We start from the raw sequence: 20,570 nt of genomic DNA, 5'->3' as shown, positions 1-20,570 counted from the left end.
AGGAGAGGCTGAGGGACCTGGGGCTTTTTAGTCTGGAAAAGAGAAGACTGAGAGGGAGTTTAATAAATGTTTATAAGTAGCTGTGAGCTGGGTGTTGGGGCTGGGGAGGGGTGGGAGGGGGATGCAGGCTCCTCTCACTTGCTCCCTGTGATAGGACAAGGAGAAATGGTTGTAAGCTGCAGCACAGGAGGTTCCACCTCAACACAAGGGGGAACATCTTTGCTGTAAGGGTCCCAGAGCACTGGAACAGGCTTCCCAGAGAGGTTGTGGGGTCTCCTTCTCTGGAGACTTTCAAGGCCCATCTGGATGTGTTCCTGTGTGACCTGAGCTAGATTATGGTCCTGCTCTGGCAGGGTGTTCAGGCTCAATGATCTTTTTGGGTCCCTTCCAACCCCTGACATCTTGTGATCCTGTGATGCTTGTCAAGCACTTTAGTATCGTCTCATATCGGGATTCACAAATCACAATGGCTTTGAAGAGTCCCTCAAAGGTCATCACATTCCAGTCCCTCACAGTAAGTAGGGGTTTGCTGATCCTAATATCTCTTTTATATGCCTATCTCCATCCAAAAGTTTCTATCTTCAACAGGTCTGACCAGAGTGGTGTACACAATTCTAATAAAACCTCTTTGATGGCATAAAGATTTTTTTGTGTCTGGAACTCTCTCTTCTAATCATATTAGGATTCTGTTTCTGGTTTTTATGGCCCCATTACTTCTCTCATGCCGTGTGAGTCTACCTAATGAGACAGATTAAAGTCTTCTGCCTGGATTAACAGAATCACAGAAACATTCAGGTTGGAAAAGACCCTCAGGATCACCAAATCCAACCAATAACCCTACCCAGAAATGTGTTGCCCTGTGAATGTGCGATGTTAAAAGCAAAGCAAACTTCCTGAGAAATCAGAGCAACTGAGAGCCTCCAGCTTTTCTCATCTTGAAAGAGAACATGTCTGAGACAACGTGTTTTGTTTTCATAAATTTTGTTAGGCACATAGGCACTGTGGCCATGAGTTGGTATAAGTAGATGTACTGTCTGGTAGAAAATGTACTGACAGCTCTGAACTACATGTTGAGAAATCAGTGGAAAGTTGATGGAGTAGGGATCAAAGCCAAAGATCTCCAAATTTAGAGACTGAGAGGTAGCGTTTGGGCACATGATTCATGACTGTCTGGTCAGTGGCTGCTGAAAACACAGCACAGCATTTTAAATTATACTTCCTCTCAGTTTGTTCTCCTTAAACAGCACTGTATTTAATAAGCCAACTTTTCATTGCTTGGTATGTGTTACAGGCTCTCTTCATCATACACAGCAGGACAGTCTCTGCTTCAGGACAAGCCAGGTTTTGCTGCTGAAATTTCCTGCTGGCAGGTAATACATGTTGACATCACCTTTAATCAAAGCATTACAATGAATTCCTCTGGTACCTATAAGCTATATTAGCACCTTCATCACCAGGGTGCTTCACTAGCAGTCATATAATCAGGTCAGAAATTCTTCTAAATTCCAAGATCTAGAGGCAAACTCTCACTGTGCCAGGTCTATGTCACTGAGCTCTGAGCCTTCATCCTGTCCTGCTATTCTGTACCACAGCCACCGTGCCCTACTGCACAAGGAAGAAGCCCAGGCACACAAAGATGGAGCCCAGACACGTATAACTGGGGTCAAGGCACAAGGACCTGACAAAATTTAGCTTTTTGATGGTCAGAGGTTCAAACTTAGGAGCATAGGTAAGCCTAGGATCAACCTTAGGACAGTGCCATCATACACAGAGAAACTGAGAAGAGAAAGATAACAAAGAGACTGCTTGTGAAGAGCAAGACTTGAGCCTTCCGTCATGAACATGTTGAGAGAGTGATTTACCATTGGAATGGGCTTCCAAAGGAGGTGATGGAGTCGCTGTCCATGGAGGTGGTCAAAAAAAGACTGGATGAGGCACTTAGTGCCATGGCCTAGTTGATTGGACCAGGCTGGGTGATAGGTTGGACTGGATGATCTTGGAGGTCTCTTCCAACCTGGTTGATTCAACATACACTCAGACTGGGAGCTTTCAGGCACCTCATGAACCTGGTGCTTGTACTTTGTTATCAATTTCTCCTGGAGAACCCCTTGAAAGTAGGTTGAACATGGCCTTCTGCCTCTAGTCTGCAACCAGTTCATGCTGCTCTTCTGCTGGTTAGTGTCTGCTAGATACTAATGTTGCAGAAGAAAAGGAGATTTAAATACATTTTAAAGCATTTATTTTACATAATTTCAAATTTCTCTAGAGCAACCAGTGCAGAAATTGTGAAAGCTTTTCTTAGTGCTCTTGGCATACTCTACAATTAAATACATATAAGCTTCATGCCAGGCTTTCCAATAAAGAGAGGACTGTTGCAAGAAGTCTCAGGAAGTTGCCTAGTCTGTTCCTTGTCCCTGTGGCAGCATCAGCCATGAGCGAAATGTAGCTTCATTAGCAGCAAGTGTTAACTGGAGACACTAAATGTTAATAGTCGAAATCTTTAATCCAACGTGCAACAGTCTGACATCAAACTAGAGCTAATAAGCAAAAAATAAGTGTTTAATCAATCAGATTCCATTCAAAGTAAGACTGATCATTAAGCATAAACCCTACAAGAATAAGCCCATTGCTAAAAGCAATGAGCGAAAGCAAACATGCTACTCCTGAGCATAAAGAACTTCAGACAGAGCCAGTCTGGAGTTTGTAGTTGAAGGCTTTTGTTCCCAAATAGTCCATGTTTAGTAACCAGTTACCAACAGATGTATATTCTGAACTGAAAACCATCAGTCTTTGCTATGCAATGCCATTTTATTTCTTTTTTGACCCTTGTTTGGAGTGTCTCTGAGCTCAATTCTTTTTTCTTGACCTAGATGAACAGGTGCTAAAGATGCAAAGCAAATGAGTAGCAATGAAGTTCCTTCTCATAACTCTGAGCAATGTTCTGTGCAATAGGCATTGCCATCCCTCAGAATACATCAGGCAAGAAAGCACTTTCATCCTTAAAAAAAAAAAAAAAGACAGTGGTATTCTTCTCCAATAACCTAATCTGAAGAGAGCTTATGCTTCTCACTCACATCAGATATTTTGTTAGTGAATAATGGCAGGTGACCTTTTATTTTTTTCCCTAATCAGACTGGTCCTGCTGCCTCACATCTATCGAAGGCACAGCATGCTGTTTCCATCTGTCCCTTGAAAGATAACTCCCTTTCCATGTGGCTGCTGCCAGCTTTCATTAATTCACCACTAACCTATTTCACCTGAATTGGAGTCAAAAGGAGGTCCTAGGTTTGCATTCCTCTTTTTCCTCATTCTCTAATGATGTCTTTTCCCCCATGTTTCCTCTAATGCTTCATTCCCTAATCGGTAGCTGTGGTGAAATAGACCAGCATCAGTAGCAGAACTCATGTTCTTCTGATGGGAAATGTATACAGGAAGGTGCTCTCAAAGCTGCAAGCTTAAGAAAGGTTTGAAATAATGAACTGTCATGTATGGATGTGGAAGCTGTTGTCACTGTATTGCATGTATTATGTATTACGATGTGTGTGCAAGGCAATGCTGCTGTGACTACTAGGGATATGTTGCTTATACTTCAGTGCACACTTCCATACTCTAAGATAGCCTCAGTGACTGTTTTCAGGGCTTCAGTCAAGAGCCCTGAAAATAATTAACACATTAGAAAATATGCTTTCTAGTGAAAAATCAAATTTAAAGAAGAGAAGGTTAAGAGGCTGTGGTTTCTACAGTTGGGATTTATTCAGTCTTATATTGGCCATCTGTACTGGTCAATAAACCAGTTCTTGTCTATGGGTACTGGAAGTGTGTATAGGTAAGTCTACAGACTGATTTATACTATGCTGGAATAGTTAATCAAGAGAGATGGGACAAGTTTCCTCCCAAGTTGCCTGGCTCTCTCCAAGGACACTTAACTAGTTCACTTAGATGAGGTAAGATTTCAGATTATTAGAATTAGTGAACCAAGTCCCAATCCAAGTATGTACTTAGGCAGCAAAGAGCTACTTGTAAGTTCTTCAGGTTAACTAATGCTTTTAACTTAGAAGAAAAACAGAAATCAGTACAACTCTTCCCTGGAAACTCACCATTTGGGTTATTTTGTACAGACCTTAAGATCTTATCCTTGTGCCTGAGAAGCAGCAAGAGGTTGTGACTTCAAGATTAATTGGTTCCTTGCACTTCCAAGGCTAGAACTTCTTCTGCCAAGGCCTGTGTTGTATTGCTCATCCTCCATGTCTCCTATTAGTGCCTCTCTGTGCCCTGGAGCAAAGCTGTTTCAGCTTCCTAAATGGGCATGAAGAGCCCCTTGACATAGGAAGACTTGGGCCTCTCTAAATATTAACATCCCAGCACAGATTTTAAGTGCCCACAGACACAAACACCGTATGCTAGACCAGGATCAAGTTTGTATCTTACCATTGCCCTTTGCGGTCTGTTTTGTATGTATTCAAAAGCCCAGCATTGCAAAGTGCTGGGTTTAATCCAAATCTTTCTGTGCCAAATCCTCTGGGATCAAGGCTTGATCCTGGTCTTTGAGGCTTTGGGCAGATTTTCCGTACTCACGTTGTTTTTCCTTTCTATTCTGTAAACAATTTTCATTCTTTTCAGACCTAATCTTTCTCCAAATTTTTTAATTAGCCTATAAATTCCCAAGTCTAACTCCTATCAGCTTTTCCTTGAATGCTTCCTTTAACTTGTTTCCATGAAAGAATGGAAGGCCTCCAGAGAACTAAACAACTACATCTGTATCCATTTACTAGATGCACAATAGTTTAAAACCCATGGAATCTGAATCTAACAATAAGCTGGGCTCCTTACAGTGGTTTTGTGCTATTTTTTGTCCCTCTAAGTATTTAGATCTGTCTTTGCTTATTGTCTTTTATAGCCTGCTTCTTTAGAAACACTTGGTTATTTTAATAAGCCTGGCAGGCAAAGGGGGTTTGTTTATATTAGCTTTTCTCTACAGTGCACTGAGGATCATTTGTAAGTCTCTTTGTTTACTGCAAAAGGAGCTTGCTGCATTTCCTTTATATTTACAAATATACATAAGAATTTTTACTACTGTCACATACAGAAACTGAACAATGGTTTTCAGATAAAGATAATATTCTATCTCAGCTTGCTCATGGTGAGAATTTTGGTTTCACACAGCAGCCAGCATGTAGTAAGTGTTACTGTGGATTGCGTTTCACAAAAGGTAGATTTTGGAGGTCAGTACTAGATGGGATATTTTTTAATGGTGTTAGTTTACAGAGAATAGCAGCCAGACAGCACCAGGTGACCTTCTCTCTCTCTTTATCTATTTTCTTGTTGCTGGTAATTGCATTGAATGGAATTGCCAAGGCTGGCTGAGAGCAACGTTAACTATTTTACATAAAGATCTCACCAGGTCCTGGCTCTATCTAGATTCCTGAATCAGAATATCGTCTAGAATCTAGGATATCATTAATTATCTAGGTTGTGGTGTGAAAACAGAAGCTTGTTGTGTTCAAATACCTGACCCAGGCATGTCTGCATGTTTGGGAAAAGAACTGCAATGATACTTTATCTTCTGGCAATTATCATTTCATAGCAGATGGCAGAAAAGATTAAGGTGAGCGAGCCTTCTGCTTTTTCTTAGGATCAAAATCTTGATCCTGAGCCATCATATGCATTTGACTTATTGCCTCCTTTCTGTATGCACTGGCCATTGCTTTCTCTTATGCTTTTCTAGGGAATGGTTGATGCCTGATGGTGATGTGTCAGGCATTTTTAACTCATCATGTGCTGGCACTTTCAGTAGAGTACTCTGCAAGGCTATTTCCATCTGCTTTGCTTCTTCAGACAGGTGTCCTTTTATTTTATTCCATAATAACATTTCATTACATTATATTACAACTCCTAATGATGGCCTGGAATCATACTGTGCACTGATTTGAGTCTGTACTCATTCCAAAATCTCACCTGCTTCGCTAACATCCTTCTGGTCTGTCTTTGCTTTGCATTTTCTTCTAGTCCCTCATTAGTTAGCATTCTCTACTGTGGTTGAGTAAGCCTGACCTTGCTCAGTCTTTTCTCCCATTAGCTTTGTGTATCTGCAGCGCAAGCAGAGTGGTGAAGGAAATTGCTGTGATGTCATTCTGAGCACAGCAGCACTGCTTACTGCTCTTGTTCATATACTGTGCATGGCTACTTTAGCTGTTGATTGCTTCATTCACTCTGTCTCTGCCAGTTTGGTTACGAAATAAGCTTCATTATTTGGATTTTTTTAATATTGCAGACTGTGGTGTGAGAGGTTAGTTTATAGCCATCTGCCACATATTTTTTGCTTGGCATACTGCCAATAACTAATGAATTTTGTGCTTTTGTTCTGGTGACTGTCAGTCAGTGGAGAGATTCACACTGGTGTCAGGGACTGTTTCCTGAGAGCCTGTGTGCTATTCAGAAATTCCCAGGTTTGAAAAAGCTACTTTGCTTTGCATGCATGATTTTAGATGAACAGAACATTGACATACACAAGCAGTTCACTGAAGTTAGACAGACGTTTTGTCTAAGGCACACATGTTTCTGGAACTGGTACCTGTCTAGGGATACCTGGTCAAAGGTACGAGAAATATCTCATATAGTAATTCTTCTGGCAAATAAATGTGACTTTTAAGTTATGTCAATCAAGTGAAGCAATTCTGTCAGTCAGATTTTATGAATTCACAGACAAAAATGCCTTAGCATCGATGTAAGACCTTAATAAAGCAAGGATATTTGCATACTTTCATACTTGGAGAATTATGCCTAGAGAATAACAGAAAGAAATGGCCTTTTTGAATATTGGTTAGTGATTTCAAATACCCTGAGTTCATTAGAATAGTCAGCATTTCATCTGGGATTGACTGACCAATGAAAATAGTAGAGATAAGCAAAGTAAACACACTATGATTAATTGGCAAATAAATGTGGTCTTTCTGAAAAAAAAATCCTGACATTTCCATAGGAGACTTAGGGATTGCAAACATTACATAGCCATGGGGCTTGCTTATGAGAGAATGGGCTCTGAAGTGAGATTCTTTGCTGCACCTATGACTTTTAAACTGGCACTCAGTACCCATGTCGCAGAATCACAGAATCAGAGAATGTTAGGGACTGGAAGTGAGCTCAAGTGATCATCTATTCCAATCGCCTGATAGAGCAGGATCACTTAGAGCAGGTCACACAGCAGGGCATCCAGATAGATTTTGAATGTCTGCGGAGAAGGAAACTTTACAACCTCTCTGGGCAGCCTGTTCCAGTGTTCTGTCACCCTCAGAGCAGAAAAGCTTTTCTTTGTATTCGTGTGGGATGTCCTCATGAACGTTGGCAGTTACTGCACTGTAAAATATCCCTTGAGAAGCAGGTTCATCTCTGAAGAAGGTGTTGGACAGCATGTGTTAGCACTCCATTGCACAGCTACAAGGATCTGAACTGCAGGGACTTGGTGCCATGGTGACTGGTGAGACATCTTGCAGAAACTAGCCAGTAGCCACTGAATTATGTACCTGAGAGTCAAGCTGCCCTTGAGCTTGCTCTTGGGGAAAGCCAGCACCATTTTCATACTCCTAGGAGATCTCTGTCTTCTGGGTTCAGTGGCAGCACCATTTTCATGTCCCACGGAGATCACTATGGATTGAAAATGTCTTCTGGGTTCAGAGCTACTGAAAAATGTGTTGCAGAGCTGGCCAGTAGTGTCTACGTTTAGTCAAGTTGATCCAAAGATCAGAGATAAACATTAGGTCTATGTTGATGGAGGGTCAGAGAGATGCTTCCTGAAGTCAAGATGGTGGCTGCATTCACATAACTTCAGGTGGTGTGATTCTGAACATGTTGTTAATCCGTGTGAGGAAACAGTGAAACTTTTTGCCTGAGAAGGTGTAGAGGAATCCAGCAAAGTGCTGTTGTTCACTTGAATAATCTTTCTGTCCATTCTGAAGGGGAAGTAGATGGCAGTCATGCTCTAGACCACAACAGACTCCTTTCAAGGAATTCTGCTCTATCCAGAAGTTTTACAGAATCATTAAGGTTGGAGAAGACCTCTAAGATCCTCAAGTCCAACCTTCTACCCAACACTTCCATAACTGCTAGACCATGTCCCACATGTGCCACAATTACTCATTTTTTGACCACCTTCAGAGATGATGACTCCATCACTTCCCTGGACAGCCTGTTCCAATGCCTCGCTACTCTTTCAGTAAAGAAAATCCTCGTAGTAGCCAATCTAAATTTCCCCTGGCACAGGTTGAGGCTAATACTTCTTGTCTTGTCATTAGTTATTTGGAAGAAGAAGCCAGCACTGGCCTCAAAACAACCTCCTTTCAGGTGGCTGTACCTGTAGAAAGCAAAAAGGTCTCCTCTCAGCCAAGCTTAGGTAATCAAATGCCTTGGGTGGTAACTGTGTAGTTCTTTTAAAACAGTTTCCAGCATTCATAGCCTGCTGGTCTTCATAATTCCACCAACTGTAAAATGCATCCTGAATAAAGACCTGTTCTGGAGATAATGATGTTTATTAGCCACCAAATAATGTCATCCTGAATTTTAGAGGGAATTACTCTTTGTACCCTGAAGACAAATGCTGGGGAACTGTTTGTCTTCAGACATGGTATTCTGTGAGACTGTGGCAAGTGATCTGCAGGTGATCATGGTGCTAACATCACCTGCACTCTAATTCCAGTTAAAACTGTGCTGAAGACACATCGTTGCCACTGAAATTGTGAGAGGTCTAAAAAAAATCTGGATTTCACCAAGCAAAGAATTGCCAGACCCTGTAACCTCTGGGTGTTATGGAGGGGGGCAGAAGAAATATAAATGAATATTAGTGTCTAGAGACAGCATAAAATTTGAATTATATCAGAAGTTCCTAAGTATGGAACAATGTTCTTTCTGAAAGGAATTAACCACCTCTATGATTAGAGGTGTTTAAAAAGAAGGCGGCTTTTCTGTTCACAAATGTCTGTCTCCTTTCTGCTTTCTGGCTGATGGGAAGTTCTGTCAGTTCTATCCACTAAAAGCAGCATAAGGCTTGAACATCTTACTGTGAAGAAATACAGCCAGCACTTCCAGATGCAAGCTGTATCTTAAAATTCAAGCATGCCACACAGATCATCAAACAGTTTATTTCAAAGGAGAGCTGTCACTGCATAGATTCAGCAGTTAACATTAGTCCCATCCTATCCTACAATGGTATTGGTCATAGATTGTAGCAATTTTAATTGTATATCAACATTATTAGTGCTCTACAAGAGGCATCCTTTGTAACATGAAGTGAGTGCTGAATAGAAACATAGACAGATTTACAGTTTATATTACAAGCCCCATCGTGGAGTAGTTATTTCATCCTGTTGGCATCTTGATCTGTGTTCAGTGTAAGACAAACCATACTGTCACTATTTGTTCTTGAGCAGGCAAGCAAAAAGGTGACATGACTCAGCTATGTTATGAAGTGCTCGTTTGTTCTCTTTCATGTGAACAGTGTGGTCTTTCATTACATTCTCATTACATTGCTTCTCTTCTAGCAAGAGTCTTTTTCTGATACCTAATCATGCTCCCATCAAAGTGTCAAGCCCAGAGGGGGAAGGAAGGAGGAGAGTAGCATATATGTTGCTGCCAGGAGACAGAGAATCTGTTTTTATTTAAGTGAAAGTGATAGAACAACCTGGTTTAAATGTACAAAGCAGCAAAATGGAGAATCTCGACTTTCATCCACAAGGTTATTTTTATCTCTGCATGTCTAGCTTGAGTAGACTTGTGTGATACTCAGTGATGATTCACAACCCAGCAAAATCAGAATAACACTTCAGAATACAATTAAAAATTATGTTCTGGCTATTACTGCAGCCCTGTGAATCCTAAGAGCCTGAAGACTTGTCTTGTATGTAGATCTCGGTACAGAAAAAATGTCAGTGCTGGCATTTGAAAAGGCCATGGCAATTAAATGAGATAGAGACAAAGCATCCAGAAGGTTCATAACCTTAGTGATTTTAAGACAGATTACAGATGAAGTAATCTTCAAATATTAACTATGATAATGCCACCTATTTCCGTGTTGACATTCTTCATATTCCAAATCATAGTTACTGTCCAAAATGATCCATAGGTTGCACATGTTCTTCAGCTGTAAGAAGTATTTGCCTTCCCTGTCAGACTGTGTAACTGTGATCTCTGTGTAACTGCAGGATTTACACGGGGCACAAAAAAAATCATCCCATTTCCATGGGAAATGATAGGACAAGGGGCAATGGCTTCAAAGTGAAAGAAGTAGGTTTAGTTTGTGTACCAGAAAATCTTTGAGCAGGCTGATCTAGTAGAAGGTGTCCCTGCCTATGACAGGGTGGTTGGAACTAAACGATCCTTAAGATCCCTTCCAACGCAAACCATTTTGTCATCAGCAGAGGCATACACACAAAAAAGCTCACTCAAGCGAAGTTTCCTCACACATCTTTGCTTACCCTTTGCTCTTTACCATTAGCAGAGAGTCCCAGGAAATAACTGTCCTGACAGGCATTACAGCTCTGAGTGCCTGAAACCAGCATTTACTTTCTTTTTTGCATTGTCATTTCTCTATGCATGACCACTACAGTTTCCTCTCAAAATAATTTCACTAGAGCTATTTACTGAGATTTCAAAACATCTTTTTCCCTGCCTTTTGACCATCCCCCTTACTTATATACTTTCATGGCTATAAAGCCTAACCCTCTCTTCCTTTATTCAGAAACAAGATCTCTTATTTCTTATGGTCTTGGCACCATACTTTAGATCAGTAGCATTTTAGTTTATTGCTGGAGCATTACAGTAAGGAAGGATTAGTGTTGATACTGATTGTTTCAAGGACCTCACTTTAAGACTCAGGAGGTTTTTAAGCCTCTTGGCTTTGTGGCAAGTGTTTTATTTTCTTTAGAAAGTGCAGAATATAAATGAGAACAGGAGTAAAAAAATTTGGACCAGGAGAATCAGAATTAAATCACTTTTGTAAATCATTCAAGACTTTGGGTTGAATCTAACTCATCTCTACAGGCATCTGCAGCAGACACCTGCTCACACCTGCAACCTAAAGCTCTTTTCACTCTTGCCAAAGAACAGTCAGGACAAATAATAGGCTACTTTAGCCTACACTTTAACAAGCCAACGGTTGCCAGGCCTCTGCAAGCTGCCTTGTTATATGAAACAATTTCATGGTATATTTACTATTTCAAAACATTGCAGCTCTGCTGTCTTTTCAGCTCTGTTTTGATAGCAGCTTGCAGGTGACTCTCCTTTTCTGCTTCCTGAGCAGTGAATCGGTTTGGCAGTTTGGCACAGCTTTTCTGCAGCAGTCCCTGCAATGAGTTGACCTTGACCTACTCTGCTTAGCTTAGTGGCACCATTTTCTTAACCCTCTCATCAGGGGTTATGCATCACACACCCATGAGAAAGATGATGGTTGTGATGCACTGTTACACACACATAGAGGAACAGAAAGAGATCTGAGTAGATTTTTTTGATTCACTGCACCATTCAGGGGTAGGATTGACTATACTTAACCATTTATCTAAACTGCTCTTGTCTTCTCTGTAAGAATGTGCTTTTTAAATTATGAGTATTAGGAATCTAATCCCTGCTGCTGCCTTTTTCTGTATCTTAGTATTTTCAGCAGATTTTCCATCAGCCTTCTCTTGGTTATAGAACCCACTTCCTTCAATTCTTTCTTATAGGCTATGTTTTCATGCCCTCTGATTATTAGAATTTCTGTCCTCTATACTTTCTCCACTTAGTGAACATCTTTCTTCAAGTCTAAATGGATCATGCTATTCCACTGAGGCTTTACTAGCACTAAATAATGTGGAAGGACTGCTTCAGGTACCTCATGATGCCTTGCGGTATCACATTTAGCTTTCTCCTAACAACACGATGTTATTGAATTACTTTCTGCTGTGACCCACCATAACCCCTGTATCTTCTCCTGGTGAAGGTTTCTATTTGTACAGCTGATTATTCTTTCCTGTCTGCTATGTCTTCCAGGTCCCCTTTCAGTGAGATACTTTAGTCAGTATCTTCGATTTGTCAGGAATGTTTTGAATACTAATTTTTATTTGCAGTGTTTCCTGCTTAATGCCATGTGCAAAGGCAATAAGTATCCTCTCTGTTCTATCATTTCAGTCATCAGTGAAATCATGAAGGGCTCCAACAGATGTAGTCTTCCATTTTTGACTGCTTTCAGAGAGCAGTTGCTTACTCACCTCTCAGAAGTTCCATCTAGACCATACTTCCTCATCATATTTGTGAGGCTATCACTAGAGGGACTATGTTAAGACCATCCCCATGACTCCTGTTAATTCCACAGGTGCTATTAGGTTGGATCTGGATCTGGGTTGAGTTAAAATTGTCCTCTTTATGCATGTACAATATATTGATCTGCACCCACAACTATTACTACTATAGGGTAATATTTGCTGTGTAAACATGAGTAATGCTTCATGAAGCTTTGAGCAACCTGGTCTAGTAGGAGGTAGGTGTTGCCTGTAACAAGGGGGGTTGAACTAGATATTTATAAGATCTCTGTCAACTCAAGCCATTCTATGATTCTGTGGACACCAGAATTTGCTATTGCTGATCTCAGTAAGTACTTACAGTATGAGTAGTGATCTGTCATGTAAAAGAGGTAGTCAAGTCTTCCTAATTCTGACCTGTAAGATCATCTTAAATTACTAATGTTACTTACATTGATAGCAATTGAACTTTATCCTGTGAAAAACATGGGGAGCAAGATAAAGTAACAAGAACAAAATGATAAGCATGTGCCAGCAACACTTAAAGTTTGTTTCCCTTCTAACTTTATTTCCTTTTAAAAGTTCTTGCTGTGTACACGAGCGGAAGGTTTTGATATTAGCATGAGCAATCACAAAGTAGGGAAGGATTTGTGGTGCAGAAGGTTTGTCTGGAAAACAGCTCACTGAAAGAATTGGTATTTTAGAGATATTCACAATAAGCCAGACTCTTTTATTTTGCACAGGTAGACAAAAAAGACCAGGAACTTGTGAGAATTCAGCTAAAATAATCACTTAAGTAAGAAAAAGGAGGAGCTATTCAGGGAGCAGAATTGCTGGATGCATCCAGTGTCCCATGCTCCTGGTCCATACTTTGTTTTGTTCTGAGCTGAAGGCCCGTGGCATCCTTTGGCACTGAATGTGAAGTAGACCTGAAGGGAGTTTCTCTGGCTGTGTGGAGCTGCACAAAGGGTCTCCGATATCATCCTGCAATAGTAGCCATACTCATGCTGCAGTGTTAGCAAGGTGCATACAACATCTCCACTTGCAGTGATGTATGTAGCCTGACCAAGGTGGATCTGCTAGCAGCTTTATGTCCTGTATGCACTAGTCAGCACTGTGCACACAGGACAAAAGTCATCGTCAAACAGCTTTCGAAAGAAACGATTTTTCAGCTTGTGATGAACCTGCCTACACTGTGAAAATCAGGAGACTAATTCTGCTTCCCTGACTCTTTCCTTACAGGGCTGGACCAGGTGGGCTGTGTCCCGCAGGAACCGCAGGCGCTGCTCTTCGCAGGAGCGGCGGTACGTGAGCTCCACCTAAAGGCTCAGCCCCCAGCTTTCTCGCAGGAACAGAGGAGGGATCCACTGGGATTTCATCATGCCTGAGCCTCACTCTGTGCTCCACCGCCAGGGAAGAGCATAGGTTATGCAGGGAAATGTGGGAGCTGTCAGTAATTGCCTTTGCCTGCATTGCAGCCAGGTGTGCTGCTGACCTGGCCTCGTTTTCTGTTTATCACCTTTTACTTGATTGTGTTCAAGGTCATTCATGCTTTTTTGTTTGTTTGTTTCTGCTGGATATTTTTTTCTGACAGCAATCACACTATGGAGGTTTAAATGCATTAAAAAATATGTATGTATGGCAGTAGATTTGTGTGTGTGTCTGTATGTTTCTCTTTCGGATCTCATGAAATATTCTAATGTAAATCATTTCACAGAATCACAGAATAAACCAGGTTGGAAAAGACCTTCGAGATCATCGAGTCTAACCTTTTAGCTAGCACTTTCTAATTAAGTAAACCATGGCACTAAGTGCCTCATCCAGCCTCCTTTCAAACATCTCCAGGAATGGTGACTCCACCACCTCCCTGTGCAGCCCATTCCAATGCCAATCACTCTTTCTGTGAAGGACTTCTTCCTAACATCCAGCCTAACCCTACTCTGACACAACTTGAGACTGTGTCCTCTTGTCTGTCACTGGTTGTCTGGGAGAAGAGACCGGTCCCCATCTGGCTACAACCTCAAGTAGCTATAGAGAGCAATGAGGTCTCCCCTGAGCCTCCTCTTCTCCATCCTGAACAACCCCAGCTCCCTCAGCTGCTACTCATAGGACTCTGCTCCAGCCCCCTCACCAGCCTTGGTGCCTTTCTCTGGACACAAAGCTATGATTATCCAAGTCAGGACTAGAAATTACAGCCTTTCTCATCCTACAGTAAACCCAGTCGTGCTTGCCCTGTCTCTATGTGTGTGTGCATGTCTGTATGTGCACATACACATATGTATACATCTATCATTACAGTTTAAGGGTGGAAAAATCACAAAGAGGTCAGTAGTGCATTTCCCAACACCAGGTGATAAAATAGCCCCAGTGTTTACATTGCCTGTGTATGAAAAGCTAGCATTAGCATATCATTTGATCTTTGAAACGAGATACAAGAGAGGAGTGCTTAGTACCATGGTTTAGTTGATTAGATGGTGTTAGGTAATTGGTTGAAATTCATGATCTCAAAGGTCTTTTCCAACCTGGTTAATTCTGTGATTTTGTAATATTTCTCCCTCAAAAGCTGTTTCCAAATTCAAGCGTACAGAGGAAGAGAGGTGGACTACTGACCCCTCTTTGCTAAAGGCCTTAAAGGTGGCAGCAAATGTAAACAAAGAAACAACATGGGACAAGTTAGGAGATACAGGAATGAGTTCTCACAGTGTATGGACACTCTTGCACTTCAAAAGGAATGAAATATGTCAGGCACTGTAGTCCCTGAAGTAGTAAAATTTGAACATTGTCTTGCTAATGTAAAATTAGAGTTGGTTTTACACCTGGACAGTCTTGCTGCAGCAGGTGACAGGTTTCATAGAATCATAGAATCAACCAGGTTGGAAGAGACCTCCAAGATCATCCAGTCCAACCTAGCACCCAGCCCTAGCCAGTCAACTAGACCATGGCACTAAGTGCCTCATTCAGTCTTTTCTTGAACACCTCCAGGGACAGCGACTCCACCACCTCCCTGGGCAGCCCATTCCAATGCCAATCACTCTCCCTGTGAAGAACTTCCTCCTAACATCCAGCCTAGACCTCCCCTGGCACAACTTGAGACTGTGTCCCCTTGTTCTATTGCTGGTTGCCTGGGAGAAGAGATTGACCCCCACCTGGCTACAGCCTCCCTTCAGGTAGTTGTAGACAGCAATGAGGTCACCCCTGAGCCTCCTCTTCTCCAGGCTGCACACCCCCAGCTCCCTCAGCCTCTCCTCGCAGGGCTGTGTTCCAGGCCCCTCACCAGCTTCATCACCCTTCTCTGGACACGTTCCAGTATCTCAACATCTCTCTTGAATTGAGAAGCCCAGAACTGGACACAGGACTCCAGGTGTGGCCTGACCAGTGTTGAGTACAGGGAGAGAATAACCTCCCTTGTCCTACTTCTTCTAGCATCCCGTTCTCAGTTACTGGGAATGTTTGGACAAGCTCTGTATGTGACAATGTGGAGATGTGTTTGACATCAGCAGTGGAGTCCCAGTTGCATGACTTCTTAGAGGTACAGGGTAGGTAAGAATGAGAATGACACATGGAAACGATGAAGGAAACTTTAATGAGCATAACCTCTGCATTTTCTTCAGTAATGGCAGCTGCCCTGTGAGCATCCAGTGCTGAGGACTGCTAGTATCCTGAACAACTGCATCACAGAAATTGAACCTTCCACCTTTTTTTCCCTCCTTGTCTACCCCCTCACCCTCAGGTCAGATGCTTTGTGGCACTGGCTAGCTAGTGCTGGTAACTTCTCTGTGAAGCTACTGATTGGTCTCCTGTGTGAACAGGAGTGGAGTCAAGTCAATATTGAGCACCTTTGAAAAATCCCACTCAGAATTAATTCAGTGTTTATTCAATTAAATATTAATTATGGGATCTCTTTGGCTAAAGAAAATCTCTCTGTGTCATTTCATCAAAGTGTAGAACATGGTGTCTTAGTTCCCTTAAGCACCCTCTGCTGCACTTCTGATGTAGTTTTCTCCCACTTACAGCCTGTAGAAAAGAGCTAAGTTTTAAAATCTAATTGCAGAGATGAAGAATGGCAGAACTTCTGAACACTGTAGGACAGTTTTGTTGAAGTGCCATAGTCTCTTTGTCAATACCCTAAGCAAATCAAAGCAAGAGCTGGGAAGATCTGCAACTTTATAAATAAGAGGCCCATAAAAGGCACAGATGAAAAGAGTAAACGTAGACTTGCAACTTCATATGGGATCACCATGATCCCTCTTGTAGAACTTTATGTCTGAAATATTTCTTTTGGCTCCAAAAAGTGACCCCTGGTGTGACCACAGAGAGCTGTATTTGAGCAGTCAGCTGAGGGAATTAGGTGGATTTGGATACCTACTGTCAATTCTCACTTCAGGAGGAGGATGAATAATTCAAGCCACTTGCTTGCAAAGTGTTGTCCATCTTACAGTGTTGAAACACAGCTGCTCTCTAAGAGGGGTGGAAGGGGTCTGTGATGTTTGACTTCTGCAAAAGCATATTTATTTCACTTTCAAAGAGCCAAGCAGACAGCCAGTGTGTTGTTTTAAGGCTTGAAATGCTTTCAAAGTATTCTCAAAAATATTTGTGTGGATTCTGCAAACTTAATTTCTAATACACCTACTCGAGCCAGTTTGAGATTCAGGCTTTCAGGCAGAAGCCTCTCTGACTGTCACAGGTTATCTCTGCCTTTCCTACAGGGATCACCTGGGGAAATGCACCTGTGTAAAATTATTTGGCATAGAGAAAACTCATGTCCAAAGAGGAAGCCTGTTTTGATGTCAGTGCTGAAAGTGTGCTTAGTTCACTCAGACTGCACTTAGTAACAACTGCTTTGGTGCTTTCACTACCTCACTGTTCCCCAATTCAGTGGAAACATTAAAGACCTTCCTCTGCTCAAAGAGGGGGGTTGATCCCACTCTGCTACAGAGCAGATGCTTTCAGGGGAGAGGAATCTGCCACCTCTCCTCTGGAATATCAGCCACTTTGGAGACTCATCAAGACAAAGCCTCTAGTGCTTAGTGTAGGGAGCTGGGTAAATGAATCCTGACACACAAATTATTGCTCCTCCTCAGAATGTTCATCCTTTTTTATACATTTTTTGTCTGTATTGCACAACAGTAGTGCTAACCTCCATTAATTTTTTTGTGCCTGGAAGGCCTCAAAAGAATGGAAATGGAATCTTAGCTTCCATGTAGAACTTGGAATAGCACTTGTGCATCCAAAAGAAAACAGCTTTAACTCAGGTTTGGTTCTTCCTAGAAAAACACCATCAGTGTAATATGTGTAGATCAGTTGGCAATGTGGCTAACTGGTTTTAATATTCCATTTTTGTGGGAGGTACTGTTGGTTACCATCTAAAGGAAGTTACTAATTCTGACTTAGACAAATCCTGTTAGATATCCTTTGATCTTTTCATACATGCCTCTTTTTTTAAGTTCTAGACCATTCCTGAATGGGAAACATTTTGAAACATGCATTTTTGGTACAGACCAAACAAAATTACTTATTCTTGTGAGTGAACTCTGGCCTTTTGTGTCTTGAGGTACATAAAGCTTCTTCAAGCACCAAGAAGCATTTTCAGTGCATTAGCCTGCTTACAGATATAATTCATAGAGTAGTGATTACCTCTCCTATCTCTGCTGAACCATAAAGGCTATGACCCATTGCTTGCCCAGTGAAAGGGATAGACTTGAGTCCTATGAAGAATATACTTTAGCAAAGAAAAAGCCCTACAACATTATCTGGTTAACTAGATATTGCCCTCCCTGTTGTTCAATTTAAGATGCTGTAACTTCAGATACACCTGAATTGTAACACTCATGTGCTTCATTCAGCACTTACTTGCCAAAAATGCTGATTTAGAAGTGTCTAAGTATGGTTTCCTAATCGATTTTGGGGCATTTGGTTCTGAAGAATAGGTCCTCCTTTTCTTAAATGTTAATGTTATGATTGCTTGACAAAGACAGAAGGAGAAATTTGATTCATTGCTCAATATCAGGTTCCAGCTATTTACAAATATGCTTTGTCTTGCCATTCATGACTTCTGTTACAATCCTTCCATGTATTTATTCAACTCAATAATTAATATAAATAATGTTGAATTTACCTCAACGTTTATGGCTTACAACAGCTTTTGTGGTTGCAAAGCGATGATTTCATTAGAGGAATGAGCAAAAGAAGAAGGCATGTGGGATGTGAGAAGGAAAAGACGACTTTTTTGAACCATGAATGTCTTCTGTGAGACTGCTTTGAGCAGTTATAGCTCTGACACTGTGCTAGCAAAAGGATGTGAGAATAAACACCAGCCAGGTTGTTCTCTCACTATAATATTCTCTTTTTTTCCTGTCAGCTCCAGGCATGGTGTCTACTCAAACCCCTCCTCTCTTCTTATCATACGGCCACAACTGGGGCCATGCTGCTCTGCCACATCCTGTCCAGCCAACAGAGCCACCTGTAGCCATGCAGCAGCACTGCAAATCATCACCTGGGTTTTGTGTCACAGCTTCCTGGCATCTCATTTTGCACTGGCAAGGGAGGTCAGTGGCAACACGACCTGGTGGGGAGGTGATGCTGGATATAACAATTACCCTTCAAACATTCTCTGTTCCTTAGATAACTGCATAACATTCCTTGTGTGCAGCAGTTTCTATACCAAAGCTTAGAGGTTACACGTTTTGAAGTATAGTTACTTGGTGATCAAAGGTATTGCTGATGTTTCCAATAAGGACTGGAATTTTCTAGATCAGATTAACAGTAGGGGATGGGGCTTTTTTTTATATAGTTGATTTTTAGATGCTGGAGGTTGAGAAAGAGTAGGAAGGGGTTGTGTGATCTTCCATATAAAGTAGTCTGGTGATAATGCCCAGCTCACACTCTCTTTGCTCACTCTTTGATGTTCAGGCCATGCATCAGATGTGAAAAGAATGACTGACAATGCTGGAACAACACATGGTGTCTAATGAGCTCACTGGGGCTCATCACTCCCAGTTCTGACGTTTTAATCTGAGCTCCTCAGGTTCTAGCAGCTGAATTTGCCCTTTTGTTTGCCCAGAGCTCTGTGTTGTTGAAAACTGGCCATCTCTGGGTTGTCTCCTGGGTGCAGAGACCATCCTTCCCATCTATCAGAAATCTCTCTAACTGGTGTACCTGTCCCTCATCCCTTTCCACTGCTGACTGCCACCCTGGTTCAGGATTTGGCTTTCAAGGCCAGTGTCTGCTGTCTGCCTTGCCTTCACGTCCCATACTTATTTGCCATGAGGAGGCAGTGGCAAAGGAATTTGGCTTTTGCCGGGCAACTGCAGTAACACCTGTGCAGAGCACAGGATGACAGATTTCTCTGGCAGACCTTGGGGATCCTCTGTGACATCAAAGTACATCCTCGAGCTGCCAGTTGATGGCATTTGCAGCAGACAGACTGGATGGTGCTGAACAGATGGACCAAATACTGTGCATGGATAGAATTTCCCCTTCTTACCATTGGACTCTGCCAGACATTGCTGTGCAGAAGTCCACTCCAGCCTGTCCCAGAGAATAACTGTGGGACTATATAAACATGGGAGTTACTGAAGGGCAGAAAGAACACTGACTGAATCCTTACACAGCAGAGATGCTCTCAGCTTCTTTCATGCCTTCTGTCAAAAAAAAAAAAAAAAAAAAAGGCTCAGCTGGGTTTATATGAGCATCACAGACATATTGCTGAGTGATTGGATATACTTCCATAACGAGATAAGAACTGTAATATGAGACAAGAACTATTATGTTGTTTCCTTGCAGTCACAAAAGGCTATTACTGAACCTTCCTAAAACTTCATGCTAATGGAGGAGGGAGGGAGTGTCTCTGCAAATACCAAATACCATTCTGAAAGTCAGGAACTTTTGTTATTTTGAGACCTTTATTTGCTATTTTGATTTTTTTTTCACCCTATCAATCACTGCAATTCATTCAGCTCCTCAAGGAATTTCTTTCTGTGATGGTCCTACAGGGAAAAGTAGCCTAGGGCCTCACTTCTTACAGAGAACTGATGGCTGTGCCTGATGTGCAGGGCCCTGCAGCTCTGATGCTGTGGGATAGCTGCACCTATGGCTGAGCTCTGGTCTTGTACTAACCCCACCGCAGATTCCCTTATGCGTGCACAAAGGATGAGTCAGTGCAGGGACCAGCCAAGAGCTAAGCTATTCTCCAAGCAACTGCCAAGCCGAATGGTGAGTCACCTGGGATCCCAGGTAGCAGATCATTAGCTAAACTGACACACAGCCTTTGTGGCTGAGTGGATAATGCTGGGACTCTGCCTGGAATTTCCT

The sequence above is a fragment of the Pogoniulus pusillus genome, chromosome 12 (assembly GCF_015220805.1).
Source record: "Pogoniulus pusillus isolate bPogPus1 chromosome 12, bPogPus1.pri, whole genome shotgun sequence".
Classification (NCBI taxonomy): Eukaryota; Metazoa; Chordata; class Aves; order Piciformes; family Lybiidae; genus Pogoniulus; species Pogoniulus pusillus.
The sequence above is the reverse complement of the archived record's forward strand: the minus strand, read 5'-3'. Positions refer to the sequence as shown.